This window comes from Hetaerina americana, unplaced genomic scaffold (assembly GCF_022747635.1).
Source record: "Hetaerina americana unplaced genomic scaffold, ioHetAmer1.1.p SCAF_23, whole genome shotgun sequence".
NCBI lineage: Eukaryota > Metazoa > Arthropoda > Insecta > Odonata > Calopterygidae > Hetaerina > Hetaerina americana.
Window position 1 is genome coordinate 5,341,159 of NW_027286797.1, and position 16,549 is coordinate 5,357,707.

The following is a 16,549-nucleotide window of genomic DNA, read 5'->3' on the forward strand; positions in this document are numbered from 1 at the left end:
ATGTATGTAGTTGGAGACAAACAAAACCACACATGGAGCGTGTTCATATAAATTCTCCTTAGAGGCACAGAAATTGAGTTGATACAAAAATATGGATGTAGTTACAAATCGATGAGTGACGATTTTTAAAACCTTGTGGAACTCATTGCGATGATCATATACATTATAAGCAATATCATACATTTTCATACTCCCATTTAAAAAAAACAATACATCAAATAGAATAAAACAATGCAAGTAGCTCAAGTAAAGATGCTATAAATAATAACTCGAACCAATCACGTCTTTTACAATGTTGCCCAATGACGAAGTCTTATTCTATACTATAATTTGAGGAAAATACATTCAGGTTGCATAATCATTTATCAAATTGGAAGTTCATTTCATCAGTTATATTTTCACTGCCATGAAATAACTCTTCTTAGTTAGTAACCACTTTGAACTGCGCGGTACTACATTGAAGGAAATGTTTCAAGCAGGCAATGAAGGAAAGCAATCGCAAGTACTTTGGAAGCATGCGGCGAATGCCTTTCTCCCCCGCCGTTGAGCAAGTTTTTAGACAATGGACCCTCCCACCAAAAAGTGACCTTGCGCAAGTGCCACCGAGTTATGCGATACCTATACTTATCATATTACCCAAAACCGATTTGGGATGAGGAACAACAATGAGAAGGGGGCCGAGCCAAGGAGCGACTATGAGTCGTCTGGCAAGCATGTAGTTACCAAACAATACCCATGGTTTGTTATATTGAATGGTATCTGCATGAACGAACGAGATATTCAACCGTCAAATTCATTTGCACGAGATTAAATTAGCATTACGCTACCTTATCAGAACACGGATGACCAGAAAACAAAATAGGATATAAAAAAATCAGTATGTAAACTATACGCGCGAGAGCCATTGGAGAGCTGTGAGGAGTCATGGTTCACCATAATTTACCAACCAGAATCACGAGGCCCGCATATGATGCCACAATATGAGGTAAATTACAAATTTGGAGTTATGAAATAGGTAAAAATCATATTCTCTTATAGGTAACATACCGAACTAAATGTAAAAATAAGAATTCCACCAAATGACTTGTGTGACATGGTCTATCATTATTCAATATTATCACAGAGAGGATCGCGGTAGTCCATGGGTTGAGCGTTGGACTACCCACGGGAGGGCCCGGTTTCCCCAAACAAGCTTCTACGAGCACCCTCAGGTCCGGCCAAGCTATGTCATTATTAGGGTACTACAATATTCTGCGAAACCATAGCCGGCACAGGGGCACAAACTCCTTTTCTCGAGCACAAAACGCTTTTAAAAAAGGATCTTGTGTTGCCTCACTCCGTATCATCATGAATAGGACGCTTTATCGATGAAATTTTTCCTAGGGAAGACTGCAAGATTTCTATAAAAAGCTGAAATAAATACTCGTTATGCATCAATTCTGCTGTTCAGATTACAAACACAAATCGTCTACAACAAAGTTACAAACGCACCAAACGAGCCTCCACACCCACCCGTGGAACACGTGAGCGACATCACACTGACCGAGAAAGGAATAGAACCTCAGCTCCGCAGTATCAAAGCCAACAAAGCGCCAGGGCCGGAAGAAATACCGGCTAGATTATTGAAGGAATTAGCTGAAGACATTGCCCCGTGTTTAGAGAGTGTCTTTCTCAAGTCGATAGAAGAAAGCTAAGTACATCGCGTCTGGAAGCTGGACCATCTAATCCCCAGTTATAAAGCCAAGAAACTGAGGATCCCGATTGAAATCCCGGTCAAGGTGAATGATTTTTGCACTCTGAAATTGTTGCATTGGGACCCATTTATAAATGCGACGAAAGAGACAACTCAGCCAATTACCGACCCATTCCTTTAGCATCGATCTCTGGTCAAATATTAGAAAGCATTACTTTCAGTGACGTCATGAAATTTCTCAATAGTAGGAAGATACTAAGCCACAAACAGCACGCAATTAGGGAAAGCAGATCTTGCGAAACACAATTGGGCATTTTTATTCCCGATATACTTAGATCGGGAGAAAACAACACAAAAGTTGATGCAGTATTTCTGGAGTTCAAGAAAGCTTTCCATATAGTCCCGCGGAATTAATTGTTACACAAATATAAATACTATGGTATCAATGACAAAATAATAAACTGGAATGGAGACTTCTTGTCATATCGCAAATAACTAGTAGTCATCGATGGAGTGTGCTCAACGGAGTTGAAGGAAGTGTAATAGGGCCGCTTCTATTCTTAATATATATTAATGGCTTAACCTCACACGTTAGTAGCAATCTCAGTTTATTTGCTGACGACACGGTATCAAACAAGGAAATAAGTGGCCCATCAGATTACGAGCTACTCTGTAGAGAAATAGACACAATATCGGATTTGTGCAAGGAAAGGCGATTAGTACTTAGCATAGGCAAATGCGCAGTTTTGAAATTTAGGAACAAAGGAAGTGAAGAGTAGGACGTAAAATATGACATAGAGGGTTCAGTACTGACTACAGCAGATAAATTTAAATATTTGAGGATAGTTCTAACACCACACCTTTCATGGGGAGCACATATTAGGACAATATACGGATCCGCTTTCAAGAAACTTGACATCATTAAACGGGCGGTGGGGTATCGTAATGAGGAAATGAAAGAGAGGTGTTTTTTCTCTCTAGCTAGACCACATGTGGAATACGCCGCAGGTACCTGCATTTGGGATACTGAAAAGAAAGCTTGGCAAAAAATTTCGATGAACTCCAGAGAAAATCCACCAGATTCGTCAAAAGTTGTGACAATAAGGACACGAGTGTGAGAGTCCTTTTAAGGGAATTAGTCAGGGAGCCGCTTGAGATTTGAAGAGAACAAGCGAGACTTAGATCTCTAAAAGGGTTCAGGACAAACGAGTTTAACGATGACACCAGAGGAATTATAATGGCCCCACACTACTGAGGTAGATCAGACCACAAAGATAAAATAAGGGAGATAGATTCCAGTACAGATAGATACAAATACTCATTCTTTCCCCGAGCAATCAGAAATCATAATAGTAAGAAACGAAATTGATTATAGAAATATTAAAGACATTCGATTTACAAGTTAGGACTAGACTAAACGCTGCGTAGACATTAGGTTTATTCGTAGGTGCATGTGTATGCTAGCTGATAGCACATGTATTTGGGTCGCCGCAATAATTCGCCGCTCATTTGGAATCAAATCTTCGACGAGTTTTCGATGTTTATCGTCTGTGGCAGTGATCGGGCGTACGCTGCGTGTTTCATCAACAATTATGGCTTTTCCAGGCTCGCGACCACGACATTTTACTACCCATTGATTTACAGTAGACCTATCAACAGCATCGTCACCATAAACAGCCTTTAAACGACGATGTATGTCAGTAAGAGTCACTTTATCAGCAGTTAAAAATTCGATAACAGCACGCTGTATAACTCGCGTTGACATACACTAGAACACGTCTCCATACTTCCGCTTCTCGAAACACACTGGATGAACGCAACGACCTCAAACGAGCGCGTGTGCATTTAGGGGAATGTAACTTCCACGTGCCACCTGGCGCACTTCTGAAGGTCATTTGATTCGCGCTCTACAAGCATCGGTGCATTACTTTTCAGCCTACACTCGTGTAATGAATGACACCTGCAAGAAACGAAGGAGATATTAACTCGCCAATTACATTTCTACAAGGCTAAATTAGCATCCTGCAGCCTTATCAGAACACGGATTATCAGAAAACAAAATAGAAAAATGCAAAAAAACTACTCAGCAAAAATTTTTTAGGATTATTTAGTACCCTGCAAGTCGCCGCTAGTGTGTGGCAGAGGGTGAATACACACCTGATTAATTTTGACCCTTATATTTTTACCCCTACCGCGTTCGGATAAAGCGATTCAGATACCTTGTGATTCGTGGAAAAAATGACTCCTTTAACCATTTTGACTTTGAGTAATGATGTTAAGAAAAGACTCGTCAAAACTTTGATTTGGAGCGTAGCTATGTACGGCGCGGAAACGTGGTCATTGAAGCAGGAGGATAGACGTAGACTGGAGGCTTTTGAAGTAGTTTTGAGGGGAGGCGACCGACAGCTAAGGTCATTTGCGCCATAGGGGAAGGACAGGAAAGGATGAAGGGTGGAGAGAAACCCGGCGTCGGCATTAGCCTACTCTTTACGAAAGGCGCCAAGGGGTCCGCAGTGTAACGTCCCATCCGACGGACGTCGTACTCGCCCAAAGTGCTCTCCACAAAGCACCTCAAGTAGGAATCGGGATACCACTGAAGAATATTTGCGGTCTCCAGGATTTGAACCCGGGCCCTCTCGGGTGGGAAGCCAGTAAGATAGCCACCGCACCATCCCAACCCACAATACCCTGCAAGACACCGCAAGGGCGTATGGCGGGGGGTGTAATGTCACCAGCCATGCATGCATGTCACCTCTACACAGATATTAAGCTGATAATGCACACGAAAAATGCAAATCGCAAGAAAGAAAGTACTTACATGCAACAATAATTAATTACAGGATATGTATATTTGAATTATGCTACACAACTGTTAAAAAGATGGGTCTATGAAAAAAACAACACATTGGAAAGAGCATGCCGGATATCGATTAAATATACAAACAACCAATTCTAATTATCTCGTATGCGATTGCTGCCTTATCTATTTTGATCTCTAATAGTACGAGGAAAAACGACATTTAAAATCTATTCGTTCTACCATCAATATCTCTGAATTTACGCTGGTTATCTAATCTCCCATAAGAAGTAGCGGCCCGTAATATGTCGTTAACATCCTCAGATAAGTAATCTGCCTCAAATTTACGATGCAAATTAAATCTGTATTTAAGCCTACGGTCAACTAGTGGCTCACATTCCAATTCTTCCGATGGTGTCGTGGTACTGCTCCCTTGTTCGTAACACCTTGTTCCAAATCTAGCCGCCCTACGTTTCACTCGATCTAGTTCCATAATTGAGCCTACCTAATGAGAATTCCATTCACCTGCAGCATACTTAAGATGGGGTCTCACTAGCGTGAAATAACAAAGCTCGATAACTCTTTCATTACAATTCCCAAGTATCCCTTTCATGAATCCTTATTTTTTATTAGCTATTCCGCAAATTTCACGAATGTGCTTTACCCCGGACAATGCTTAGCTATCTTCACGCCCAAGGACTTTACCGATCCTACGTTTGTTGGGCTGGTTCCCTGTACAGTGTAAAGTAGCGTATACTATAGTCTGCTGCCTACAGTGGTGAGTCATGTTCACTCCCGGTGACATTAGGCGCGGAGACTACATGTTCATGTAATAGTAGAATGAGCTACATGTTCATGTAATAGTAGAATTTCCCCTTCTTACCTTTCAATTCAACATGGACTGTCATGTTGTGGTGGAGGCCTGTCGTATGAATGGCTTAGGTTTATTGTCTACATAGTCATTAAATTTTCAACTTGTTTTTGAATATCAAATAGCTGCTTTGCTGGGAGAATCAACCCTTATTTTGAACTAAGGCATCCTCCAGCATGCTATTTCATAGTTTTTACTGAATATTTTTCCCTTCCTCTCCCATGTCTTTCCCGCCTGGTGCTTGCACCCCCTGCCACCCATCTGTCTGAAGGATCGCGGGGTATTTACATATGTCGTTATTTGCTCTACATTTAATCTCTCTACTTTTACAGATATGATCTCGCTTAATGAAGTGGGATATACGCGCGAGAGTCAAGAGAGCTATGAGAAGAAATGATTCACTCTAATTGGCGAACCAAAATCAAAAGACCCGCATATAATGCCACAAAATGAGTTCAATTACAAGTTTCGAGCCACTAAGCAAGTAAAATCAAATTCTCCGATGGGTAAGATACCGAACTCAACGTAACAATAACAAATCCGTGAAATGACTTTCGTGACATCGTCAACTACAATCATTGATAGTACGCTTTATTGTGCAAATCTCTTGGAGGCAAAAAATGGAACATTTGAAACAAATACCTAAAATAAATACTCTTGGAGTGCATCACTTCTGCGGTTCTAATTACAAACACGAAGTTGAATTGATTGCCGAATTATCGCGAGCAGCATGGATGAAGTAGATTTGTAAAGCGTTGTTATGATAAACTTATTGGCGTATCCATAACATTAGAGGAGGTAGGATCGGAATCACTCGCGCAGCAAAGGTTGAATTACAGATAAAATCTCTTAAATAAATTGGAAGGATGTTTCCTTAGCAATGTTGTTGAAAATTTATTATTACTCCCATCGTACTACGGTAGACGAGATCAAGTCAATAAAGTTAGAGATATGATGTGTAAAACAGATAAATTGAAGATGTAATTTAGTCACAATAGATAAAGTATCAGAATAATATTAACAGATCGCATTAGGGGTAAAAAAATGGAGTCAAAATTGGTATGGATCAAAAATAATAAATATTTTGGTCGACATTCATCCCCTGCCACACACACACCGCTGGCTGGCGGGGTACTAAAAAAAATAAAAATAACAAATAAATGACAAAATTCCTACTGAAAGGAATAGGAGCAGTTAGGAACACGATACTAGATAGCTCGCAAAAACTAACAATATGATCATACACACATCGGAATTTCAATAACAAATAGATTTTGGAACAGACGAGCTAATTACCATATACATATATATAAACCGTTTCACCTGCACACTAAAAAATGACACCCGCGTGACGTTTTAACGACGCCTATGAAAGAACCCACTCTTGCTAATGTTTACTATCGCTTAAAGTACACAAGACCCTTTCATCTTCAACTCAGATATGGAATTAACATTTCACAGAAAACAGGTCGCCGGTCTCGTCAAATTTTGAGTGAACTCACATTCATATTTTAGTTATTAAAATGTTGACAACAACACCGCCGTATTATTATTATTGTCAATGTTCTATGCAAATTCTAATTTCCTGACCTTGTTAGTATATCCAGGATGGTACTCCATTGCTGATGAGAGTTCTTCATCCACGAAGATTTGTAAAGTAATCCAAAAACGGCAATAAACCCCGAAAAATTCACTTCTTAAATAACACACAGTTCCTGCTATGAATAGCGCAGCGTATACGAAGAAAGTATGAACGCCCTCCTAACCCTGCAATACTGGAACGGGAAATAGCTTTCCTGTAGCCCTCAGCAAAGGGGAGTCACGTGACAACCGTCGTAGTTCGCCTTTTGACCGCTAGAGAACAGTGGCATCCACTGACACATTTCCAGCGAAACTTGGATTGGGTGGATCTTACGCACGAATACTACTATTTCGTGAATGCTGCGTTATCGGCTTCCAAACACCTAACTAACCCGATGTTAATTTGCTGAAGCCCCTTGCACCTGAGCGGGCATGGCCATGGGCATAATTTAATATCACAATCTTCACACAAATATCATTAATATTCCTCCGTGTTTTAAATATTAATTGGCGCCATCATTAACTTGTTTTCAAACCTTGATATTCTGTTGCTTGGTAGCATCCTTCAACAATATGTAAAGATATTTTATTTATTAACACGATATACTGTGCTAATTGTTAATTAATTCCTAAAAAGCGATAATTTGTGGAAAATATTTAATTCCAGACGGTAGTCTATAGGATGGATGGTTCCGCATACGAGTTAGAAATACATGAACCCGTTCTAAAGATACGCCGAGGGAAGGTGTTCGTGAATACTTGTAAATTATTATTATATTACCATACTGAAATTAAATCAACTTGATATCTACCATCATTTAACTCTTCGAAAAAGACCCTTGACGAAGCAGGAAAATAAAATAATCAAATCACTATTTCTAATTCTTAGCTCGCTCTTTCCGTGGCACTTTTCCCCATGGAACACCTTGAAACACTGAAGTGATGACCCTCATTTTTAGCCATTTTAGTAAATTATATACTATAAAAAAATAGAACGAGAAAAAAATATTTCTGCCAACACCTGAGAGTAACATTCATCCTGAGATGTTTTTACTTTTTACAAAGAGGGTATGACATTACACCTACTTTATCTATTGACACTTGCTAAAAGATGCTTCAAAACTTGTACGCATTAGTCCCTGTCCCGCAATGACGTTGATTTTTTGTTTTATTTATCGTGACCAACTGACGTATCCTTTTATCCATCATCAACAACTGAAATGATTCTTCGTGTTTGTAACGTGTTATTGGAAATTTTTGAAAGAAATAAGCACATGATTCCGATTTGTCGCGAATTGTATCTCACCCAGCGCGGCATTTAGCCACCTGGCAAGCATATCGTTACCAGTCAATTTTAAGTGTGAGGAATTATATCACCTAAAACTTTCCACTTGTAAATAGTGTTTTATGAAATATTTAGAAAAATTCATGAAAATAATAATATTTTTCTACAGATCAGGCTCAGGTAGTGAAATAGCGTCTTGAGAAATGAAAAAAACTTTGGATTAAACCGAAAGTTCTTGTACCATTATCGGTTTCATCATATATATGACATCCTCTGAAACCATATGGAGGAGAAATGGGGAGGGGGGAAGTAGGGTGGAGAAAAGGGGAATGGAAGGCAATAATCTGGTTGAGATGCAGATAGATAGCGAAAGAAAGAGCTGAATTCTTATGCGGGTCAAAACTTTTCTCTTTGTACAAAAGAAAAAATAGTAACAATTTTCCACTAGATGCGTTTAATAGCACGACCCGGTGACAATGGATTGTATCATCTTCAGATGATCATTGACCCGAAGATGATGTAATATATCAAAACCGGGTCGTGCTATTAAACCTATCTTGTGGAAAATTGTTACTATATTTTCTTTATGTTCGAATTCCACCACATCACGCCTCAAACTACTCAATTTCCCCTCGATGATGATTATGTATTTATAGGTTTCCAAATCTACTTTCGAGGGGAAATATTTTTACCAAAATCTGTAATTACGTCAGATATTAAAAGGCAACAACTCCAGATTAATGCATTAGAATTAGCACAGTTACTTAAATTTTGAAACTGTACAAAAATTCTAGTCCCATAATCTAGTGTGTGAAACGCGCCTCCTATTGATCATGACTCACCAGACATTTCATCATCATCAGTGTTGCCTAACCCTAGGGTTGGTTTAACAGCAATCCCCATTCTACTATCAATGAATGCAAGGCTGCATATTTTAGGGAGAATAATGTGGTGCTTTCCCGTTGCCTGCTACATCGTAGTTCTGCGGCCGATACCGTTTACTTCCCTCTCGTCCGCAGCTTTGGCAGCTGATGCCGGGCTGACCCCTTCGGTCTGCGCCACCAGTGCCTAATAGTGAAACTGCTGCCTTCCACCATGGATTCAGGGTAACTTTTAGTAGTCGTTGTCTCGTTCCAATATACCATTATTGCGTTTTTTCTGTGATTGTGTGGTTTCCTCGTTCTACCTGATATTTATGTACCCTCAGTACCTCGCAAGGGCGTGTAGGAGGATAATTAAGGTGCCTAGCTCTTAATGCATAAAGTTACAATAATGTATGTATATGTATATATATATATAATGTAAATATATATGTTATCCTAAATATATATATGTGTATATATATATATATATATATATATATATATATATATATATATATGTTATCCTAAATATATATATGTGTATATATATATATATATATATATATATATATATATATATATTTATATATATATATATATATATATATATATATATATAGTACAATACACAGTAACACACAATATAGAAACACAAAAAAAGAAGAACACTCACACGTTATTTCTTGATATTTCAACGGAAACAATCCGTCTTCATCTGAAGATATAGAAGTAATCACGATGATTACTAATGATTACTAATTAAATGATTACTTATATATCTTTAGATGAAGACGGATTGTTTCCGTCGAAATATCAAGAAATAACGTGTGAGTGTTCTTCTTTTTTTGTGTTTCTATATTGTGTGTTACTGTGTATTGTACTATTCGGCACTTCCGTGTTAAGTCTACGAAAGCATATATATATATATATATATATATATATATATATATATATATATATATATATACGAATATATATATATATATACGAATATATATATATATATTTATATATATATTATATATATATAAACCATAAACACAGTAATCCACCCGAAGGTCGGTTTGATAGGTGATGGTAGAGTTCACCCAGTACTAAGCCCGACGGCGTGTGAAATTCACACATCAGGGTAGGGGGGCCAGTTCCTTTCCCTGTGCCGGTCATGGTTTCCCAGGAAGACCTGGTACCCGAAAAATCACTCAGCTTGGGTGGAGTTGATGGTGCCTAGGGAGGCTTGCCCGGGAATCAAATCTAATTTTGATGATGACACTCGTGCCATCGAAACGTCAAAACTAAATATTTAATGGTCCCTTTTCTGTGTTTCTGTGTTTAAATGGTTTAATCAAAGTTTTTATGTGCTTGTGTCGTCGCTGAAGAGCGTTCTATTTCGAGGATATTTGTAGGCATATTGTTTGTATACACTCGCACACACAAAGGGGACGTGATTCACATTCCAGGAGTTTTTTCCGGGTGTGTTTCAGGGAAGGGAACTGGACCCTCTACTCTGTTGCATGAATTTCGCACGCTGTCGGGGCCAGGGCTTGGTGAAGCTCTACCATCAGCCATTAAACGACCTTCGGGTTGATAGCTGTATAATATGCACGTCTACAAATACCCCGGTACCAGGCTTTCATGTGTAAAAATCCACGTACACAAAAATACAATAATACATTCGAGCATAAACATAAACAACCGTCCACTTACACCTATGCATGCCTAACTACATTCATATTGCAACAATCGTTGATTTCGAGGGCAGCTTTCAATATGCCGTTTTCAATAGAATATGAAGGAGTGATTACGTCTGTGGTTGTTAAGGTGGTGGCAGCGGGGAACGAGTGCTTGAATCTAACGATGGTCGGATCCACCCCTTTGATTTCCTTCTGGTGGTCGAATGTGGCAATGTAATGGTGGGGCCATAAAACTCCCCTCGGTGTCCGAAGCTAACTCGAGTGGTCTTCGACTTTCTAAAAGTCTTAGTATCGTCTCGCTTGCTCTTTTTGTTATTCAGAGGCCTTCCAACCTGACGTATATCCAGCACGCCAATCGCGCTTACTCCTTTCTCGTAGACATTTTATAACATATTCTAAAGGATTTTCTCCGAACTTAATATACGAGAATCGTATTTAACATCTTCTCCAATGGATAAATGGTCACTAAATACGTATTCGTCACTTATTCTAAATGTGGCCAGCTCATATTTTCTGCTTTGTATCACAAATTCTTGCCACTTGTTCCAAATGTAGCCTAACCAAAGCGAAGCGAACGCCTCTCTTTTACGAAACCCATTGTTGGCTACAGCACATTACATATTCATTGTCGAGGAGGCGATTATAATACAAATAATGATATGTTATAAAATGTGTTAGATATTGATGGTAAAAAAAATTGAAATATATATTCTGGGATCTCCGCCTTAGCAGAAGGCCGCTGCCTGAGCCAACTACCAGACACGCACAGGACAACCCCCCTTACAAAAAATGTCTCCAATTTTTTCTTAAAAACTTCTACCGACCACTTAAAATATGTATCTAATCAAAATGCAATAGATTCTAATTCCACTGAAGTAACTTACCGACATATGGAATATTCAGTAAAATAAGATGTAAAATCTCCTAGGTTAACTTTCCGAGGGCCAAATGGTGCGGGGGCTAACGTACTGGCTTCCCACCCTGAGGGCGCGGGTTCAAATCCCGGCGGTGTTGAATATTTTTCAGAGGTATCTCGATCCCTACTTGAGGTGCTTTGTGGAGGGCACTTTGAGTGAGTACGCCGTCCGTCGGATGGGACGTTAAGCCGCGGACCCCTTGGCGCCTTTCGTAAAGAGTAGGCTAATGCCGACGCCGGGTTTCTCTCCACCCTTCATCCTTTCCTGTCCTTCCCCTATGGCGCAAATGACCTTAGCTGTCGGTCGCCTCCCCTCAAAACTACTACTACTACTACTACTACTGCCAAGAGCGAGGCATTCGTAGCCACCACATGAATTTGGGTCCACTAAATAAATCAATCAGCTTATATTGAACATTGTTTTGGGCAAGCAGGATGGGAGCGGCTGCAAAAAAGCGATCCGGAACAGTTGACATCTGTTATTAACCTAATTTATGCGATGTTTACTTGGTGTAATGTATTACATAACTGGTAAAATGCTGGCTCCTTCGGTCAATTAACACTCTCGCAGTTATACAGATACCCTTCTTAATTAAATAGTTAATTTATAAGCGTAGTTATCTAAATAGACTGCTGCTTAGTGATGTGGAAATAACTTGGTGCTCAATTTTTGCTCATCCAAATGAGTTCAGCAAAGGAAAAGGAGGTAAATTAGAGTAGAAAGTTTTGTAAGCGAATTTGTGAGTTGACAATGCGGTATTATTAACAATACTTTTTTGCCCACACAATCCTCTTAACTGCGTGTTAGACAATGATTTGTGCGTGCACAAACCCGTTGAAATAGAAAGTTCCACCGCCCCTACAAATACCAGTTTGTTTAGCAACGAAATCCTTGAAATTAGTCCCAAATTTGTTAGCAGTCACGAAGACGGACGATTTTACCTTCCTATGCAGGAGGCAAAGCATTCTTCTCCAATTTAAACAATGCTGCATACATTGTCGCTGTGCGGACGTAAACGTTACACTATATTCTCTTGTGGTTTGGAGACGGATTTCGTTTCGGCAAAGGATTCACTCTGTACATGCGTCTCCCAATAACTTTATACAGCATCAGCTGCAACAATCACGAAGATCAAAACATCGTAGCCATACACCTTGTTGACCTGGAACTTCATTGTCGATCAATTTGGGAACATTTGACACCTTTCTCCGTCAGAATCGGGTAGCATCCGGTAGGTGACAAGATTTAGACGCCCACTTTCCCCCTAATTGTTCCCGTCCCATCGTCAATGATTGCCGTGTCGTCCGCCTTTTTCGCCGACAATTTAGACTTGGCAGTAAACGGCGCCGATGTCATCACGAGGCCCAAGGATGTGGCTCGCTGCTTGAAAACTCCATTCAGCCCTCATAACTACGGCTGTAAGGTCCAGTCATCAAGGGTCGTCGGAGTCGGTCACAAAGAGGAAGAGGAAACGTTCCAGCGGTCCTCATAGGAGCCCTTCATCGTGTGAGCGGTCCACGCCACCCATCGCTCCACTCATCCCCTCCCGTCCCCACGGCAATCGCTCTCGCCCATTCGCGTGCTGCCACGCCCGCAGCCAGACTCCCGTTCGCTCGCTCACGTCCACCTGCCTGCCCACAATTGGACGAACAACTTACGAGAAGGAGGAATACGCATTAGTTGGAGGTAATACCTCACATTCGAAAGCGGATGTGCAGAAATGTATCACCCTGCAAGAAATAAGTACTGCAAAATCATATGAAATACATTACGTTTTAGTAAATTATAGAGTAATCATTGGCATGTTTTATCATGTTCATGTACATCAACCCGGTCCACTCGGGTAAGCTCCTATTACTGTTTCTCACTTATTGAAAATAAAATTTATTTTCGATAAATGCACATTTATGACATTTCTTACTAAAGTTACGATGTACTCGTGTTCGTATACAATACGCGTGTCGGGGAAGACAGTGTGGGAAAAATGATTATCCTGTCACAAATTTATTCATATGACGGGCGACTAACTTTAATTGGCAGGTAAAACATAACCAATCCTTGAAGTACGTTCAAGGTTGATTCATTACAAAACGACACGTGCCACTTTGCAATCCTTCACACCCAGTTAAAGGAAGTAAAATGTCAACTCCCACCGATCGATCACCTAAGCAATTGTAAATATCTATCTCAATTGTAAATTTATAGGGCGCACGTTAATATTTTAAATAATAATAAAGCTTTAAAACACTTGAATTTAAATACATGAAACTAGATCTAGAGCACGACACCTGCCATCTCCATTTTAGTCTGCGTCCGAGTCAAGTATCGTCAAGCTGCGCTCGAGTCAAGCACATGCCAAAGCATTAACAATCCCAAAGTGATGAAAACTCAAGGTTTTCTCGGGCGAAACAGCAGTGCTGTTGCTTCGCATTACCTCTAAAAAAAACTCACAAAACACGGAAACGGAAGGGGGGACAATGGACTATAATCTGGCTCACAGCCAGCCTGCTTCTCTCGCTATATGTTACGTTTTCCAGCTTTTATTTTTCGTGAGTACCATAACTGGATTTTTCAATTTATATGGTTCATTTGTAAGCATGTTACTCTCTATGCTGCTGCCTTCCCTAGCCCTGTAGTACACGATCAATTATGAAAGTAATGTGTATGATTTTATTATGACGCGACTATCCATGGCAGCGCGGTAACACCCGGTCAGGAAATGTGGAGGGGGGTCTGCCCTTCCAAGGCAGTCGGTCGCGTTTCCACCGTGCAGCCTGAGGGGAAGGCGCGCCTCCGCGTGAAGTTTGTTTTTCGACTTAGTGATACGGCGCGATGGAGCGTTCGCTCCACCCACATGTGTAGATGATGTCGAAGCACTCGCGAGAGCAATAGAACATTCATTTGGAGGGGACAGTAGAACACAAAAATAAAATAGATAGCACGTAAAAGAACACTTCACATTTCAAAGACTGTAAGCTTTCAGCCTTCTCTGAAGCCTTCTTCAAGTCAGACCATATATTTATTTATTTATATATATACAAATATATATTCCCTATATATATATATATATATATATATATATATATATATATATATATATTTTTTTTTTTTTTTTTAAGGTAATCTACCGGTTAAGGTAGGTTTTTGGATGGACACAACTACCAAACAAATATTTTATTACTCCTAACAAAACACAAAATCCATCATCCTACTCTATATCAGGTCCCTCATCATCTCTGAGTACTTTCTTCCTCCGTTCATCCCGTCCCACGTCCCTATCCTGTTCCTTCCCTTTCCTGGTTTGCTTAACATTCTCCCCTCAATTACAGTCTTCAACATTCCACTGCCGGTCAACACCCCCTTCATCCACTTTTCCTGCCTCCATAGGATTGCTCCCAACAAACTCCTCTCTTCGCCCACCATACCAAGTACTTCCTCATTTGTTTTCTTCTCTGTCCATTTCACCTTCTCCATTCTTCTCCACACCCACATTTCGAAAGCCTCCAGTCTACGTCTATCCTCCTTCTTCAATGACCACGTTTCCGCACTGTACATAGCTAAGCTCCATATCAAAGTTTTTACGAGTCTTTTCTTAATATCCTTACTCAACGTCCCCGTAATCAACTCCCTCCTCCTTGTGAAAGCCTCTTTGCCTAGCGCAATTCTTCTCCTTACGTCCCTACTACAGGGACGTAGGTCCTGTACTTTGACCGTGTTGGTCCAAAACACTACCGAGATACGTAAATTGTTCTACCTGCTCTAGTTTTTGCCCTCCTATTTTAATGTTAAGCTTGGCCTTTTTCATTCTAGAAAATCGCATAACCTTTGTTTTATTAATATTGATTCTTATCCCATACATGTCGCACTGAATTTCCAATTCACTAAGCAATGCTTGCAGCCCCTTGGCTGACTGACAAACTAAAGCTTGGTCATCAGCAAACCTAACTGATTTTACGAATTCCCCGCCCACTTTCATTCCTACCTCGAGTTCTTCCCATGCCTCTTTGATCATTTCATCTGCATACAGGTTGAACAGCAACGGTGATAATGGGCAACCCTGCCTTACACCCCTTCCTAACACTGCCCATCCCGACTCCCCGCTTCCCACCCGCACCTGAGCAGTCTTAGACATGTACAGGTTGCGGATTAGCCTCCTTTCCCTCCAATCTATTCCTATTTTCTGCAATATACTCATTAGTTTTTCCCGGTTCATTCTATCAAACGCTTTTTCGAAATCTACGAAACAGGCAAATACCTCCTGGTTGTGTTCTATATTCCTCTCGATTAATAATCTCATTACTGCAATGGCATCACGCGTACCTCTCCCCTTCCTAAACCCAAACTAATCATTCCCTAAGTAATCATTTGCCCTACTCTCTATCCTTTTGTTTATGATCCTGAGAACAACTTTAGCTGCGTATATATATATATACAAATATATATATACACATAAAGTAGAACACTTAGCACTAGTGGACACAGACAAAAACACAGAAACACACAAAAAAGAGACTAACTATTTTTCGAATTTTCGGTGTTCGTGACACCTTTATCAAGGAAGAGAGGGACAGAATTGAAGGGAATACGAAGGCTGGAGCGATGGATGGAAGGGGAAGAGAATTCCTAAGGGACGGGTTTGGAGGGGCAGCGTTAGAAGGGTGGGGAAAATGTAGAAGGTGATGGGGGTGGAAGGGGGATGAAAATATATTTGGAGCAGGGTAATTAATGCCTATTATTGATTCCTGGCCAATTCCAGGACTCCAAGAGGCTGATGAAGGATTGCTCTAATGTCTTGAGTTTCAATGGAGGATCAGAGGGTGGGAGGGATGCTATGATGGATACACTATAGCA

At 40.2% G+C, this 16,549-nt stretch overlaps 1 protein-coding gene across 2 annotated transcripts in view; it reads right to left on the reverse strand.

Annotated features, from left to right (window-relative positions):
• Positions 1-16,549, reverse strand: part of LOC139689382 (protein gustavus-like) — a 148,252-nt gene that overhangs the window by 125,861 nt on the left and 5,842 nt on the right. Inside the window, exon 1 of one of the 2 annotated variants that reach the window (XM_071586464.1) lies at positions 6,952-7,127. The exons of the other annotated variant lie outside the window; for it this stretch is intronic. The gene's annotated coding sequence lies outside the window, so the exon portion shown is untranslated. Of the gene's footprint in view, positions 1-6,951; positions 7,128-16,549 lie in introns of those variants that run through there. 2 annotated transcript variants of the gene reach the window in all.